Source organism: Triticum dicoccoides, chromosome 4A (genome assembly GCF_002162155.2).
Source record: "Triticum dicoccoides isolate Atlit2015 ecotype Zavitan chromosome 4A, WEW_v2.0, whole genome shotgun sequence".
In the NCBI taxonomy this organism is placed as follows: Eukaryota; Viridiplantae; Streptophyta; class Magnoliopsida; order Poales; family Poaceae; genus Triticum; species Triticum dicoccoides.
This window is the reverse complement of record NC_041386.1, coordinates 101201560-101207559: the sequence shown is the minus strand read 5'-3', so window position 1 is coordinate 101207559 and position 6000 is coordinate 101201560.

Below are 6000 nucleotides of genomic sequence, written 5' to 3'. Positions count from 1 at the left end.
CACCCCCCGCACCCTCCCCCGCTCCACCGCCGCCGCCGATGATATTTTCAAATAACAAATTTGATGACATCTTTTAAAAAATTATTACTGTTTTTATAAAAAATTATTACCGTTTCATATTCATATTCATTTTCTGAAAAAAAATAATAAAGTGTAGACTACAATTGTTGTTAAACAACAATTATTACTGTTTTTATAAAAAAAATATCACTGTTTCATATTCATTTTTAAAAAAATAAAAAAAACATACTAATGGCACACCGGTTTGGTGGTGCGCCATTGCTATCTAAAAAAAGATTTCTAATGGCGCACCGGCGGGGGGTGCGCCATTGCTATCTAAAAAAAGATTTCTAATGGCGCACCGACGGGGGGTGCGCCATTGCTATCTAAAAAAAGATTTCTAATGGTGCACCGACGGAGGGTGCGCCATTGCTATCTAAAAAACATATTAATGGCACACCGCCGCGGGGTGCGCCATTAGTAAGCTTCCCCCCTAGCTAATTCCTCCCTCTCCCTCGCCAGATCCCCTTCGTCCCTCTCTCCCTCGCTAGATCCACCCGCGCGCCCCGACCCCCATCGGACTCCACCCCCGCCGCCCCGCGCCCCCCACCCCCATCGCCCCGACCCCCGCCGGACTCCACCCCGCCGCCCCCGCGCCCCCGCGGCTGACCACGCGGCTTCGTTGCAGCGCCGTCGCCGTTCTCTTCACCGACCTTGTCGTCCGTCCGCCGCCGCCGCCCCCGCGCCCCGAGCCGGAGGAGGAGGACCAGGAGGAGGACGAGGAGGAGAAGAAGACGACGACCGCCTCTACCTCAGCTCAGCCAGGCCATGCGACACCAAGCCGAGCACCGCCTCCCTCGCCGTCCCCCCTCCGCTCGCGCCCGCGCCCTCGACGTCCTCCCCTATCGTTTTCGTCCCCCTAATCAAGTAGTCATACAGCAATCAGGCACAGTCATGCAAGCATTATTCACGCGACTTGGTCTTGGTTCTAGTACATGGTAGTATCGCAGATATGTGTGCACATCAACTTAATTTCTAATAAGGAGAACACGACCGCTCGATATAATTAATTACGAGTAGATCCGGTCCAACAAGTCGATTATTTTCTTTACAGAAGAAGAAGAAATTGGGCAGGCAGCTGGTGTGCCGCTGTGCACTGATTCCTCACGACACTCATTTTTCCCAACGTTGAGCTTGTGATGACCCATTTTAATAAATCAAGTGAAAACATCGTTTCTTGGATTTCTGTGTTCCCTGGCATTTATGAAATAATCAGTCATAAAGAATATCCTCAAGACCATGTGTTTCCTGGATTTCTGTAATGATGATGGAACATTATAAAGCATTGTACTCCAGTGTGTATGAAGGATACAAAAAAATTAGCAACTTCTCTGATTTTATAAAGTTGTTCTTATATGGGTGATACTTCACTTGTTTTTAGGCTAGTGCAGGGTGTTGCTTTATTGTGATCCCTCTGAATTACTTGTGATCACATTGAGAAAGACTTGCAAACATGATGATCATCTTTTACAGAAAACAATTTCTGTAAACACGTCAGTAACTTTGCTGCTAGCAACTACTTGATGATGATCACCTATATTATGTAACACTACTTGATGATGTTAAACTGTAACTCCCTTTCCTTAGAACTGTAATTACTGTAGCAACAAGTCCATTTTCATCTATATGTATAGCACACACAAGGAAATGACTGTTCTGTGTTTTTGTGTTTGTTTTTTACAGTCCTCTAATAACTGAGCCACTGTTGTGTTGTTGTTCCTATACTGTAATTGTTTTAGCGCACACTACCATGACTTAATATTTACAATAGTTGTTTTCTTTGTATCCAATAATCAGCGTATATTTTTCTTCAGAGGTAACTGGTCAAATGTTCAGTGTATATGTCTGAACTTGAATGTTGCAATGCTATTTTCTTCAGAGGCTACTGTAAAAAACATGACCTACTGTCTTGCAAAGATGATGATCATCTTGCTAGTTTGCTGGGTTTTGTCTCCGACCATTGTGTCGTGATGAATTTGCAGGTACCCCGAGAGGCCCTTGAGTTTGCCGGAATGTCGATTAACTTCCGTTCCAACAAATTTGGGTACTCCATATGTCCTATTTTCAGCAAAGGTCATGCTGAAATTTTTCGTGAATTTTAGCATGACTTTGCTAAAAATAGGACATATGGGGTACTTGCGACTAATGCATGGGCCGGGGTATCTTAGTACTTAGTTAAGTAGGATCAACTGCCTTGCCATTCTTGCTGCATTAAACCATAGATGGCAATAGAGCCAAGTGATTAGGCCCAACTTAGAATTCTCCTTAGCATCGATAAACCCTAGATGATAAACCCAACATAGGTGGCAATAGAGCCAAGTGATTAGTGCCAAGTGATTAGGCCCAACCTAGGGTGCCTCGGCATCGATAAACCCTAAATGATGAAAACTTAACTTGGCTTCTATAGGGTGCCTCGGTGTCGATGAGAACCTAAATGATGTACGCTTAGGCTTTTAGGGTGCCTCGGCGTCGACAAACCCTAAATGATAAAAGCTTAGCTTTTAGGATGCCTCGGTGTCGAAAAACCCTAAATGATGAGACCATGATCTTGTTCGTTGACAATAACCAACTTTTTGACCAAACCTTTTTCCTATTTAGAGTGAAACATGGCCCACAACGATGAGGCCGGCAGTTCGGGCGGCAAGTAATTTTGGGAGCTGTCCCAGGAGTTGGAGGAAGAACCACACCGCTATGAGGACGCCGCGGAAGACACCGATCCTAACTACACAACCCCTAGTGGCGTCGAGGATGACACCACTGATGATGGCGCCGCAGATGCCACCACTGATGATGGCGGCTCACGCACAGATGGCAGCCAACCGAAGAGGCAACGGAAGGACCGGCGCCCGAGCGTGCTCGGCACCGTCAGGGAGGAATTTACTGAAGTGAACTCCGACGGGCATCGGACGGCGCCCAAACAAGTAGTCAAGGGGTACTTGGTTCAGCTCGGGTGCATTCTCCGGAGCACCGTCTCGATCAACACCGAGAACCTAAGGCATAAGGACCGAGGGAATTTGCGCAGCCTCCTCTTCACGAAGCTGCACGAACGATACAAGTTCCCCGCTGAGTTTGCAAACACACGCCTCTCAGGGAATAAAGTGAACAGTGTCGCCCTCACGAGGATGAGCACGGCCCTGTCTACTTGGAGAAGCACGGTGAAGGCAATGATTTAAAAAGGTGATAGTTATGAGAAGATCAAGGCGAAATATCCTTTGATGAGCGAAGATGACTACAAGGAGTTCAAGATCAAGTGCGAGAGCCCCGCAACCTCCAAATCAAGTCAGTGGGGGAAAGAAATGCGGCAGTTGAACTTAGGGGTCCACCAACTCGGTCCCGGCGGTTACAGAGTGGTGGAGCCTATATGGGACAAGGAGGACGCGGAGCGTGCCGAGCAAGGCCTACCACCCCGCTTCAAGAAATACCGTGACAAGCAGACCGGCAACTTTCTCAGGGCCCGGTACAAGGAGGACCCGGTAACAAAGGAGCTTACCACGGATCCGAAGACCAAGGCGCTTGAGCTTGTTCTGGTAAGGAATACACCGCCGCGTAATTAGCTCCATATGGTTGGATTCTAATTAATCCCCAATATTTCTAAATGGTTCACATTCCTTCCGCAGGACAATGAAAGCAGTTGCGCGGGGTCATCTCAGAGCTCCCCTTTTGACACCCCTTTGAATAGGGCATTGAACGTAATGAAAAACAAGGATAAGCTCAGTAAGCCGACGTCAGCTAGTCATGTGGCCGGCAAAGGCTTGTCCACAAAATGGTCGTCATACTATACCGCTGGTGGGCGAAAGGAGAAAAAGACCAGCTCGGAAAGCCAGTCGCGCGAGGTTGAAGCACTCAAGGCACAAGTGGCACGGATACCGGAGCTTGTCCAAGAGCAAGTGGAATAACAACTGGGAACGAAGCTCAACGCCACGGTGCCTACGTTGATTCATGGGCTGACGACGTGGATTGCGGGCAGCCAACAGGGGCCTCCCCCGGTTCTCAGCTTCACGGCCAGCAACTCGCACAGCGCGCAGGCGGCGCCATTGGTGTCTCCGGCGGCGCCATTGGTGTCTCCGGCGGAGGCGGTATTCGTGTCTCCGGCGCTGACACGGGCATTGGAGCTTAATGCACCCGGGTGTACGCCGGCCAGCACCTCGCCAGCAAGTGGCCCCTCCGTCAGTTGCATGCCCGCCGTTGGCGGTGCCTCGACATTAGCCGAGCTCGACGGCATCACGGTAACTAAGCATCTCGTTCGATGACTTCATCTCCTTGCCTTTGACTGGGCATCCCTGACACCCTACATGCATGTTTTCGCAGGGTGCTGCCAACGTTCCTTGCATTCTCCTGCACTTCGTGGGCGGTGAGTTGGTCGATGTCGCCAAGGGCAGAATCGTTCAACCGGGCAACCCCGTGTTCCACGGTAATCTGATGCCACCCACAGTGTATAGGGTTGAAGTGGTTCCGGTGCTGCCAGGCTGCGACGAGCTATTACCTCCGATTCAACCTGCTGGGGCCGACGAAGAAGATGAGATGACCCACAGCGCCTGCGTAAGCTCACCCCTGCTTTGGCCGAAGAGCCAAATTCGTTTGGGGGCGGGGGACACCACCCCACAAACAAGACCGCCAGTCGTGCCGACGCCAAGCCATGGCAAGAATGCCGCAACGCTACCGGACATGCCGGACATCCCTATGGCACAGGATCCGGACATGCATATGGCACAGGATCCGGACGACGACAACGACGACGGTACATTTACCAACGTCGATAAGTACTTTGCCGAACATGGGTACGGTGATGAGTTCTGCGGGCCTCCTTCTCAAGAACCCAACCAAGACGACCACGATCTAGCTGGTACGGCGAAGAAACCCAGTTGCAACAGGCGTCATCTGGCGTTCAGTTCTTAGGAGACGCCTCCAGCTGCCGCCTTCATCGAGCCTCAGATAGCTGAGGTGCCAAATATTATCAGCCCCAACACGCTCAAGAAGGCGGTCTGTGAGCAGAACTCGGTCCCATTATAGCAGATCAAGAAGAAGGGACGGAAACGAAAGGCTAAAAAGGGCGCCGGTACCGAGTACGATCCGTGCTCAGGATAGGCCACCTTCACCTAAGGATATCTCAAGGAGGGTGCATGTGGCGGGTAGGGCAATGCTACCGACAAATATGCTCAATGCTGCAACCGGTGCTATGTGGAGTCTGCATGACAGTGTTCTTTCTTTGGAGAAGCGGCGTCTTAGAGAGAATGATGTGGCATACCCAGTTTTCGTGGCCAAGGTGCCAGAGGGCAAGGGCTTTGTCGATGGCGCCATCGGGGGTACGATCGTCCTACGGTTTGATGACATCTTTGCTATGTTTAACCTTCATCCGCTACACTACACCTTCGTTCGGCTATTTTCCCTGAGTATGGAGATGCAGATCATTAGAGACAGGACCCCGGACATCATGATAGTCGACCCCTTCTACATGCGTGCCAAGCTCTTGGGCAGCGCTGGGGACCGCCAAGTCACGAGTTCACACCTCGAAGGCGTCATTCTGGCAAACCCAGATAAGGATAACTTCCTCGTGGCTTACTTTCCCGAGTAAGTCAACCCTTAACCGCCCCGAAACAAATGATTTCTTAGATTTTGATCGTTCTTTCTTTTTTCTAACATTCCGTGTTCTGTGTAGTGACACACATTGCACACTCATCCTCTTAAGCCCGAAATATTCCATGGCCACGTATTTCGACCCGAACCGTGACTCCAAGATAGACTACACAAATATCAAGAAAGTTCTTGATGATGTTCTCCCCGGCTATGCCAAATATGGAGGCACCTTCACTAGGCCAGTTCATAGGTACGGCAGGCACGTGTTCGCCCACAATACTAAGTTCTGTTGCGTCAAGCAGCCGCCTGGCGGTCAGAAGGATGCCTACTATTCCCTCCATCACATGCGGGTGATCGTACGGGACC